This window comes from Hyla sarda, chromosome 2 (assembly GCF_029499605.1).
Source record: "Hyla sarda isolate aHylSar1 chromosome 2, aHylSar1.hap1, whole genome shotgun sequence".
Taxonomy (NCBI): domain Eukaryota; kingdom Metazoa; phylum Chordata; class Amphibia; order Anura; family Hylidae; genus Hyla; species Hyla sarda.
In genome coordinates, this window is record NC_079190.1 from 239794652 (window position 1) to 239807533 (window position 12882).

Here is a 12882-nt window from a genome sequence, read left to right on the forward strand (position 1 = left end):
TTACATCACTGTGCCCCCAGAATTAATAACATCACTGTGCCCCTAGAATTAATGATGCCACTGTGCCCCTAGAATTAATGATGCCGCTGTGCCGCACAGAATTAATTATGCCTCTGTGCCCCCAGAATTAATGATGCCACTGTTCCTCCAGAATCAATGATGCCACTGTGCCCCACAATTAATGATCCCGTTGTGCCGCACAGAATTAATGATGCCACTGTGCCCCAAGAATTAATTATGCCACTATGCCCCCAGAATTAATTTTGCCACTGTGCCGCACAAAATTAATGATGCCACTGTGCCCCCAGAATAAGTTATGCAACTGTGCCCCAAGAATTAATGATGCCGCTGTGCTGCACAGAATTAATGATGCCGCTGTGCCCCCAGAATTAATGATGCCACTGTGCCCCAGAGTTACTTATGCCACTGTACTGTTAGAATTAATTATGCCACTGTGCCCCTACATGAACTTTGCCACTGTGACTCTCCAACTATTGCAAACTACATCTCCCATCATGCACAGACAGAAGGTCATGATGGGAGCTATAGTTGTACAACAACTGGAGAGTCACAGGAGGGGGAACACAAATTTGCACCTGAGAACTTTGTCTCCCCATCCCAGGTCCCATGCTGCTCCACTGTTCTGGCCTCTTCTTGTCAGAATTATCGCGCCGACTGTATCATATGAGATGCGCCGGGCAGCCGGGCAGGGATCAGTGTTCCCTTGCTCCAGGCCGCGGCTATTCACTTGTTTCGGCGTCTTAAAGACACCTATACAAATGAATGAGGGGAGATCTGGCGGGTGGTCCGGATCTGGACTGTGGTCCACCAGTTGAATATTCCTGGTATAAAGTATGGCATGGATGTATAGGGTTTTTAAACTTGAATCTATACATAACTTCCATTAGCTAGTTGCCCCCTCCAACGCTGACATATCAGAGTTTAAAAGGATATTTATATTATTCTTTGGAGCGCACTGGGCGTTCCCCTTTACTTCTAGATTACAGGGTAGATGAGAGGTTGTAATGGAGGTCTTAGATGGCGGTTTGTCAGTCATGGAGATAGAGGTGGTGACCAGCACACAGAAGGGAGTAACTAACTGGGGAAGGGGCCAATCTGCCCTGGGCTATAGCAACTAAGCAAAATGACCAGTTTCTCCAAAACCTAATTTGCATATTTTTTTTATTATTTATTTAGATATCTTGGCGCTGGAGGAGTTAAAGGGGTACTCCAGTGGAAAACTTTTTTTTTAATTTAAATTTAAGTGGTCAAGAAAGTTAAACAGATTCGTAAATTACTTCTATTAAAAAATCTTTATCCTTCCAGTACTTATTAGCTGCTGAATACTACAGAGGAAATTCTTTTCTTTTTGGAACACAGTGCTCTCTGCTGACATCACGAGCACAGTGCTCTCTGCTGTCCATTTTAGGAACTGTCCAGAGCAGCATATGTTTGCTATGGGGATTTTCTCCTACTCTGAACAGTTCTTAAAATGGACAGAGATGTCAGCAGAGAGCACTGTGCTCTTGATGTCAGCAGAGAGCTCTGTGTTCCAAAAAGAAAAATAATTTCCTGTGTAGCAGCTAATAAGTACTGGAAGGATAAGTATTGGAAGTAATGTACAAACCTGTTTAACTTTCTGGCACCAGTTGATTTAAAAAAAAAAAAAAAAAGTTTAACTAAATAACTAATGAGCGGTATATGTATGAATACAGGGTCAAAAGTCATCTGTCATGGCTGGTGATGGAGAAGTGGATCCGCTGGACATGTGTGGATATGAAGGCGTGGGCCGTCCCAGGGAGCGGAGTCTAAGGTGCCGCTGGTTTTCACCAGAGCCCGCCGCAAAGAGGGATGGACTTGCTGCGGCAGGCGGCACCCAGGTCGCTACCCCTGATACGACTCATCCACGCATGCTGCCGAGGTATAGCGTGGCACCGAAAGGAAAAGGCAAGCTCGTAGTCGGGACAGGCAAAAGGTTAGGGAAGGCGGCACAAGAGTGTGGTCGAGGACGAAGCAAGTGGTCAGAGGCTGATGGCACAGGAGCAAGGTCAGGAACGCAGCAAGCAGGTACGGTACACAGAAGTTAGAAGACACAGGAAAATGCTTTTTCTAAGGCTCTAGGAGACACAAAGATCCTGCAGGGGTCAAAAGGAAGTCAGTCCCCTTTATAGGGTCAACGTCCCAGCAATTACCAATTACTGGCGAGCTGGCACTTTAAATCTTAGAGAACCTGCGCGCGCACTAGGGGGCATTGGAGGGTGGAGAGGTGAGTAGGGGTAGGAGACATGGGGTGCCCATGATCTGGGATGCGGACCACAGCACCAGAGGGAGGCAGAGGAGAGTGCCTGCGGCCGGGATGCTGGACCACAGGAGCGCTCGTTACACCATCTATATCCACGTTCTTACTTTAAACTTTAAAAGTAATAAATCAGTATTTGCTTCTTCCTCACTGACTGAATGATTTATGACTGACCAAGAACTGAACACTATTCCAATAGGTATTAGGAAGTGAGAACAGATTAAACAATGGTGTTACCAAGAAGTGACTGAGCCTGTGTGTCACCAGGGGCAGGGCGTTATTGCTTTATTTTGTGAAGTGTCAGCCTTAAGCCTTGTTTAGTCATTCTTGATTTTTGCACATACAAAATGCTCTTTTATCCACATTGAGCTATTTTTGTGTCTGTATACTAAAATTTATTGTGCTCTCTTAAGACTCCAGCTGAGAAGGACATGATGTCAGGAAAGACACCTGTGGTTTAATTGCTCCATGCTACTAAAATGATACAAGGGACAATGACAGACGTATTTATAGATGTAAAATACCAATAAGCAGTTACAGGAAATGAATGAAACTTTATATGTGTGAATGTACTGATAATATAGAAGTGATTACAATATAATATAGCAAAAGGATAAGTTAATGGGGAAAACTGTCCAATTGCTAAAATTTGAAGGAGGCTCCAGTACCCCGTTGGGCCGTCTCCAGCCTGGAAACAAGATGAGATACAGTTAGGCATTGAGGCATACAGGTTCTGTATGGTATCCAGCAGCATTTTTGTTAATGTTGCAGTGGGGCCTGTAGAACCTGCATGCTCGTAAGCTACTTGAGGTTGGCTTCCTCACTGAACCTCTTGGATTGGTGATAAATCTGATGACCGAACAGGCCAAGAAAGTGTTTTCATCTGGTGAAGCAATTTCTGGGAAACCCTTGGATGAGCATTATTCTGCTATATGATGCCAGATGGAAGCCCTTCCATAGGAAGCAATTATGAAGAAGAAAGAAAGATTTCCACAAGAATCAGCGCTACATAAGGATAAAACCTTAGGAGTCATTGATAATTTTGTTTAAAAAAAAGTATCAATGTATTTATTGATACAAATAGAAAATAAAAACGTTACATACAGTAGCAATGACATGTTTTGGGACTTAATTCCCTTCTTCAGATTGCAGGGGGTGATACTGTAAGCATGAAACCAAGTTTCTAAAAAGGTGAGAGTCCATCTGCACATTAGAATCTCTTCCAACCTTACTTGCGGAATGACACGAGGCGTTGTCCTCCTTTTTTTCTCCTCTTTCTTCTCTGTTTCATGGGAGGCAACAAATGTGGCAGGATGTAGTGTATCATATCGCTGAAGTGTAGTGTCCATCATATCACTAGTAGGGGGTGATAGGGGTTGTAAGTGATCGCTTCCTAAATTATCACAGAGGCAAAGGCAGGAATGACGTGCTCACGACAAGGCCTTCATACTCAAACCTGACCATTGTCAGATCCCAAACAGAACCTGAATTCATCCCTAAAGACAATGGGGGACGTGTATCAATGTTGGTGTAGGTAGACGTCTTTTTTAGATCACTTTGGTTGGTCTAAATGTGGTGCAATTGCACCAAATTCACCATACTTGTGCAAGGCACATGATAAATTTTGTGCAAAGTTCTAAATTTACACACAGTTCTATTTGTACACCTGATCTACACCTCACAGGAAAAGTGGACACAGGAATTTTGCTCTATTGCTTTGAGGTCGGATTCCATTGATGTTTTTTGTCCACCAGCAAAAACGCCAGAAAAACTGTCACATCTTTTTCTTTCATTTTTTCTTGCATTTTTGCTGGTGTGCGGAAACAATCATTTTTTTTTTTACCCTGTGGTGATTTTTGCACTGCCTTCAGGTACCACTCTGTGGGTCAGATGCAGAGTGCCCGGCCCACAGAGTGTAAGGTGAGGAGTGATGTATAGTATATATATATATATATATATATATATATATATACACACACACAGGGTGCAGAGCATCACTACTTACCTCCGCCAGCTGTATAGTATATACATATACAGGGTGTAGAGCATCACTACTTACCTCCGCCAGCTGTATAGCATATACATATACACGGTGCAGAGCATCACTACTTATCTCCGCCTGCTGTATAGTATACAGGGGTGCATTGTGTACCCATGTATACTATACAGGAGCCCAGCAAGGAAAGCGTTAACCCACGCTGCTGCTGAGCAGTTCTGGGTTAAGTCATTGTGCGCTATCCTGTATATACACCCATCTATAGATGACTGTATATACAGGATACAGTAGGTAGACATCAACAATTGGGGGCTCCCTGTTACACTGTAGTATGGGCACACTCCCCAGGGGAGTGCGACAAAAATGTACTAACTTTTTTTTTTTTTTTTTCAGATACGTGAATGCAGAGGACTACGTCAGATTCGGTGGATTGCGACAATGGCCAATGTTTTTTTAATCTCAATAAAAGGGTTAATGAGGGCCATAGGGGAGTGTTTTTTTAAATACATTTTTTTTTTAATGTCTCGTGTTTTTTATAATTACATTTTCAGGGTTAGTAGTGGAAGGCGTCTTGTAGACAGAATCCATTACTAAGCCGGGGCTTAGTGTTAGCCACAAACCAGCTAGTGCTAACCCCCAATTATTACCCACCGCCACAGGGATGCCGGGAAGAGCCAAAGCCAACAGGCTGAAACATCAAAAATGGCACTCCTGGGCCTAGGCAGTAACAGTCTGGTGTTTTTTAGGCTGGGGAGGGCCAGTAACAATGGTCCTCGCCCACCCTGGTAATGTCAGGCTGTTGCTGCTTGGTTGGTATCTGGCTGAGAATGAAAATATGGGGAACCCTATGCGTTTTTTATTTAAAATAAATGCATAGGGTTCCCAGTATTTTCATTCTCAGCCAGATACCAACCAAGCAGCATAAGCCTGATGTTACCAGGGTCGGCTAAGGACCATTGTTACTGGCACTCCCCAGCCTAAATAACATCAGCCTGTTACTGCCTAGGCCCAGGAGCGCCATTTTTGACACTCCAGGCCTGTTGGTACCGGCTCTTCCCGGCACCTCTGTGGCGGTGGGTACCAGGGTAATAATTGGGGGTTAGCACTAGCTGTTTTTGGTGCTAACGCTAAGCCAGGCTTAGTAATGGATTCCGTCTACAAGATGGCTTTCACTAATAAGCCTGAAAATTCAATTATAAAAAACACGAAACATTGAAAAAGAAAATTTTACTTAAAAAAACATTCCCCCCACAGCCTTCGTTAACCATTTTAATGACATTAAAAAAAACAATGAATCTGACATAGTCCTCCGCATTCACGTATCTGAAATGAGATTAAAAAAAACACGAAAAATGGGTTAGTATTTTTTTTCCCCTTTGTTTCCCTAAACAGGGAGCCTCCAATTGTTGCTAAACTACAACTCCCATCATGGGGGCTGTAGGTAAACAATAGCTGGAGTCTCCCTGTTTGGGAACACACTGCCAGAAAGGCTCTGGGGGAGATTTATCAAAACCTGTGTAGAGGAAGAGTGGTGCAGTTACCCATAGTGACCAATTAGGTCGCTTCTTTCATTTTTCAGAGGCCATTTTAAAAATGAAAGAAGCAATCTGATTGGTTGCTATGGGCAACTGCACCACTCTTTCTCTACACAGGTTTTGATAAATCTCCCCCTCTGTTCCCATTATGTAAAACGCATAATGAGAACAGAGCCATACTTACCACCCTGAGATTCCAAATGTGTGAACCAAAATATGGGACACATAAAATGAGGACTTGGTTCCAGAGCGCTTCTCCTCAAATTGGTAAATGGTATGTAAAGGCAGAAGAATTTCTTAGTATAAAAGGAATTTATTGCAACAATTAGTTTCGAGCCTTATGCAAGGCTCTTCCTCAGGCATATAGAGTGCAATGCAAACACTCGTGGTTAAAAAGCCCGGGCTCACTCTGCATCCGGGTAAAAGGTCATCACATTATACATATTAAAACGTCATAAAAGCAAGAAAACACAAAAAAACACAGGGGGAACCAGTACATACATATACACTCTCAATAAGACATATACACTTTCATGAGCATAAGCATTATAGAATCTATAATAAGCTGTTTTAGCAGCGCTGGAGGCTCATAAGCTACATAGGTCGGACTATACAACCCCTTTGTAATCGGTTGAATAAACACAGACAAAATGTCAAGAACAAGTTCCTACTTCATGGGGTCTCCAGACATTGCGCCACAGTCCACCCAGGAGAACAGGACATATATATACGGTCGATCCAGTTGATCACATCCCAGTTGACACTGCAAATTGTTTTCATACGTTAAAGAAAAAAAGAGATTTACTGGATGTATAAGTTGTCAACAGTGGCACCGAAGGGGCTCAATGAAATGGGGGAAACAGTCTTATGAGCCTTATGTGCATTGCTGCTAAACATCTACCACCTACCACTGGCCCCTTTAGAATTCCTCTTCCCCATTAGGTTGGGTATTTAATTATTATTATATTTATTATATTATTTATTACACTAGTTGTGCTTTTCCATTTTATAATAACCTCTCAGCCATAAATATATATATATCAAAATCACTTATCCATTGCAGGGTAGTGATACTATTATTATAATATGGTAATAATACCCTACCTATTTTCAATATATATATATATATATATATATATATATATATATATATATATATATATACACACATATTTTTAATATGGATATCTGATTGTTTTCTATCATCTATTGTTCACACTAATGAAGAAATAAGAAAGAAATACTGGCTCTATAATCACCCAATTCTAAATAACTTACCTTATCTATGTTTTAATATTACCAGTTTCATTTACCCTGCATAATTTTTTTTTAGTATATCTCATCATGTTGTTCTATCATATATGCTTTAGTATGCTGCTTGCTCCGCGCTGAGCTCTTGCGCATTGTGGCTACATACTAAAACACACAGGATCCAACCCTCCTTGTAGTAAAGACATTGTGGCGAATTTTTATGTATTACAACAACCTGTTACATAGTAGCGCATGCGCTCTAATGGATTTAAGCCATGTGTCAGCGCTGTTTTGACGCCTCTCCTTTGTTTACAAACGTTACATAACAGCGCAGGCGCAGTAACAACTTACAGCTCCGTGACAAGTAACCTATCTAGGAGCCTCCAGCGCTGCTAAAACAGCTCATTATAGATTCTATAATGCTTATGCTCATGAGAGTGTATATGTCTTATTGAGAGTGTATATGATTTACTGGTTCCCCCTGTGTTTTTTTGTGTTTTCTTGCTTTTATGACGTTTTAATATGTATAATGTATGTATGTATGTATCTATGTATGATGTGTATGTATGATGTGTACATTCTGCAGTAGGGAGTAGTAGTCCTAACAGTCCCAATAGAGTCCCGAAGCCGGGGGATGTGCAAGAGCCGTCCCTCAGCACTGCGGTACTACAACTACTCCCATGATGGGAGTAGTAGTCCAAGGGACAGATCGCACTGGGTCTCATTCCTGAGACCCCCTGCGACCTTTACTACTTCGCCCCTAATGATGACATCATTAGGGGGCAGAGCTACACAGTCCAGGCCTGAAGCCAGGGTGGTAAGTATATAGAAAAGAGAAAAAAGAGATGCGCTCCTAGTGTGGTATGTTAAGATAGGTAAGCCCCTTAAGGAAAAATTTTTAGGCTTACCAGAGGGCGTTGTGCTGAGGGCACAACACCTACGTTGGCGTGTAGTATCGCTTAGTCGGCATGAGGTCAGCTGCTCCAGGATCCCCTCTGAGTGTGCTAGACGCTCAGTGCTTGTAATGAGATTCCAAATGTGTGAACCAAAATATGGGGGACACATACCCGGATGTAGAGTGCGTCCGGGCTTTTTAACCACGAGTGTTTGCATTGCACTTTATATGCCTGAGGAAGAGCCTTGCATAAGGCTCGAAATTAATTGTTGCAATATATTCCTTTTATACTAAGAAATTCTTCTGCCTTTACATACCATTTACCAATTTGAGGAGAAGCGCTCTGGAACCAAGTCCTCATTTTATGTGTCCCATATTTTGGTTCACACATTTGGAATCTCATTACAAGCACTGAGCGTCTAGCACACTCAGAGGGGATCCTGGAGCAGCTGACCTCACGCCGACTAAGTGATACTACATGCCAACGTAGGTGTTGTGCCCTCAGCACAACGCCCTCTGGTAAGCCTAAAAATTGTTTCCTTAAGGGGCTTACCTATCTTAACATACCACACTAGGAGCGCATCTCTTTTTCCTCTTTTCTATATACTTACCACCCTGGCTTCAGGCCTGGACTGTGTAGCTCTGCCCCCTAATGATGTCATCATTAGGGGCGAAGTAGTAAAGGTTGCAGGGAGTCTCAGGAATGAGACCCAGTGCGATCTGTCCCTTGGACTACTACTCCCATCATGGGAGTAGTTGTAGTACCGCAGTGCTGAGGGACGGCTCTTGCACATCCCCCGGCTTCGGGACTCTATTGGGACTGTTAGGACTACTACTCCCTACTGCAGAATGTACACATCATACATACACATCATACATAGATACATACACATACCGTGTTTCTCTGAAAATAAGACCGGGTCTTATATTAATTTTAGTCACAAAAAACACACTAGGGCGTATATTCAGGGTGGGGCTTATTTATTTACTTTATGTACCTTGAACAACATGGGGGGCTGCGGGAGTGTTGAGGATGGGGGGCTGTAGCAGTGTGGAGGATGCCGCACCCCCCCCATCCTCCACACTCCCGCAGCCCCCCATCCTCCACACTGCTACAGCCCCCCATCCTCCACACTGCTACAGCCCCCCATCCTCCACACTGCTACAGATCCCCATTCTCCACACTGCTACAGCCCCCCATCCTCCACACTGCTACAGCCCCCCATCCTCCACACTCCTACAGCCCCCCATCCTCAACACTCCTACAGTGCCTCCCCACCCCTCTGCCATAATAAAGTATGGTACGCATTTCATCCCCAGCGGAGACCAGCGCTTCTCCATCTTTATACGGTAGCGTCCGCAACTTGTACTGTACGGAAGCTGCAGCTCTTGGCGGCGGCTAGGTAAACACCACACCCCTCCCCCCCTCGCCATCAGCCATCACCCAACCCCCCCTCCCCCCAACCAACACCAAGCCCCCCCCACATCCCCTTCCCCTCGCCGTCTACCCTCCAGAAGATCAGCAGAAGGGTGCAGGATATAGCGGGGTCAGAGGCAGTGAACCTCACGATCCTAGATGCCGTCGGAGGAAACTTCTTCAGTGCACTCCAGGTGCCACTAAACTGAATATAGCCTGCACGCAGGCAGGGACAGGGGCTTGAAGCAGATGTGCATGCCTGTGCGGCGCTCGTCTGTTCCCAACAGCCCCTGGTCTATCTGTCCCTGCCTGCCCAGTTTTTTTAAGGGCCAGGCCTCCCCACTCAGGGATCTCTACTGTCCCTCCCCTGCGCTGCCGCGGGCTCCTGTATACAGATGTCATAATTTATAATCCCGCCGGAACACAGGAGCTCTGATTGGTGGATAGCTATTCACCAATCAGAGCTCCCGTGTCTCCCGGTGGCGGGGATTATGAATTATGACATTGTGTACAGGAGTCGGTGGCAGCACAGTGAAGCCGCATGTGCCGCCAGCTTATTAAGTTAATAAATGCGGATCGCAGCAGGTCTCTGCAGAATGACTCAGTGCGATCTGCACCTCAGCCCCAGGACTACAACTCCCATCATGGACGAATCTGTTCATGATGGGAGTAGTAGTCCTAACAGTCCCAATAGAGTCCCGCAGCTGGGGGATGTGCAAGAGCCATCCCTCAGCACTGCCGTACTACAACTACTACCATCATGGGACAGATTCTGTCCCATGATGGGAGTAGTTGTAGTATTGCAGTGCTGAGTACTGTCTCCTGCATCGTCCAGCGTCAGACACTTTTCTATGTGTCCTTGCTACCTGCGCAATTGTGCAAAAAAACATCTACTTTTTTTGTGCAAATGATACATTCCAGTCCACTGTATTAAGTTGTCTATGGTGCACCAACTTTAGAAAATCATCCACCAAAGAAAACACAGCTTAAATGCAAAAAAAAAGCGCAATTGCGCAAAATCTGTGGACATGAAAAGTAGTCTAAAGGCAATGATACATGTCCCCCAATGTGGTCTGTAGCAGTCCAGGTTTCTTAATTACGACACCACTGCAATCGAAGGCAATGGTGGCTGTCTGTCAATGGCAGGACACCTAATGGGCCCTATGACACCATAATTACTTCTTAGCACCTGGAAATGGTCTGTGCAGAGACAGGGGAGTGTAATGAAGGTGCCATCTGTATCTGGACGGTGGACAAAAAAAATGGGAAGAAAGCTGCTTGTGCTTGTCAGCAGATGAAACGGTCTTCTCTACTGGTGGTCTGTCCAGGGCCTGTACAATTTGTGCATGTGTTCATGTAATTCTACTGGTAGTCCGTAGTGATGAGTGGCATAGACCATATTCGAATTCGCTATATTTCGTGAATATATGGACAAATATTCATCATATATTCGCGAAATTTGCATATTCATTATATTCATTTTTTCTATGCGCACTTGCGGAAATTTATGCGCAAATGCGAAAATCAATGCGCATATGTGAATACTGAGCCCTCCCTTTAATAGTATAGGGAACTAATGGGCTAGTGCATTAACTCTGTGATTTTTTTTCCCATTGAAACCAATAGGCCCATTGGGGATCTCATGGTATGTAAAACTGTGAGATAAGCAGGAGGGGCTTGGTAGTACAGTGGATGGGAGACCGTGCGGTGGTTCGTGTCCCGGGGTGTCACAGTGTTGTGGTTAAACTTTACTTTCCCGGAAAAGCTGCTGAGTTGCCCATAGCAACCAATCAGATCACTTTTTTCACAAGGCCTCTGCAAAATGAAAGAAGCAATCTGATTGGTTGCTATGGGCAAATCAGCAGCTTTTCCAGATCGCTTCTTTCATTTTTCACAAGGCCTCTGCAAAATGAAAGAAGCGATCTGATTGGTTGCTATGGGCAACTGGACAACTTTTCCTTTGCACAGATTTTGATAAATCTCCCCCTATGGGGGAGATTTATCAAAACCTGTCCAGAGGAAAAGTTTCTGAGTTGCCCATAGCAACCAATCAGATTGCTTCTTTCATTTTTGAAAAGGCCTCTAAACTCAGAAACTTTTCCTCTGGACAGGTTTTGATAAATTTCCCTCTATGGGGGAGATTCATCAGAACCAGTGTAGAGGAAGAGTGCTGCAGTTGCCCATAGCAACCAATCAGATTGCTTTTTTTATTTTTAACAAGGCCTTTGAAAAATGAAAGAAGTAATCTGATTGGTTGCTATGGGCAACTGGGCAACCATTACTCTGCACAGGTATTGATAAATACCCCATTCTGGGGGAGATTTATCAAAACCTGTGCAGAGGAAAAGTTGCCCAGTTGCCCATAGCAACCAATCAGATCGCTTCTTTCATTTTGCAGAGACCTTGTTAAAAATGAAAGAAGCGAGCTGATTGGTTGCTATGGACAACTGGGCAACTTTTCCTCTGGACAGGTTTTGATAAATTCCCCCCTATGTCCCTTAACCTCCCATTCATTCATACCCAGCCTTACACATTACATCCAGTTTCAATTAACCCCAATACCCATATTTGGTACCCCATTAACCTAGTTCCCATGGTTCAAACACTCAGTTAATTGCCAATTGACCTAGTTCCCACGGTTCAAAAGCTTTCTTAATTACCAATTGACCTACATTTGTCAATCACGAGTAAAAAAGTTAAACCACAACACTGTAACACTCTGTCCCACCCCGGGACTCAAGCCACTGCACGGTCTCCCATCCACTGTACTGCTGAGACCCTCCTGCTTATCTTACAGTTTTACATACTGTGAGATCCCCATAGACCACAATGGGCCTATTGGTTTCAACAGGCAAAATATCACATCACTAGTGCAGTGGTTGATGCACTAGTGCAGTGGTCTCCAACCTGTGGACCTCCAGATGTTGCAAAATTACAACTCCCGTTGGCTCTGTAAAGGGAAGACTGAGCTCCGTACCCAACTTTCAGATAAACAATTTGAGGACTTTACTAAAAAAAATGGAAAAAAAGATTCTAGCTTTACAAGCTTCCTTAAAGGATATAAAACGAGACAAATTTATACGCGATAAAAATGATTATGAGACCGGTAACATTTTTCTTAAGAAGAAGTCAATCAAACCACGGAGAAAAAACGCCAACTATAACAAAAATAAAACACGAAACCGCAGCAATAAAAAAGTTTCAGACTACTGGACAGCAGACTCTGATTCCAGTTTATCGGATGGCCCAACTTCCACTAGTCAAGAAAGTAAAACTGTGATGGGAAACCAGAATCTCCCGGATAACGTGGTTAAACCAAAGGAAAGTACCAGCATCCCTTTAGGGGGAAGAAAAGAACTAGACGGGGAAGGAAAAGAAGTTTTATTGGTGAGGCTTTACATTTCATTCTTAGCCATAATGCTTTTCTCTTTGATGACACCTGGTATGCCCAGATAAATGGGACGGCGATGGGCACGCCTGTTGCGTGTA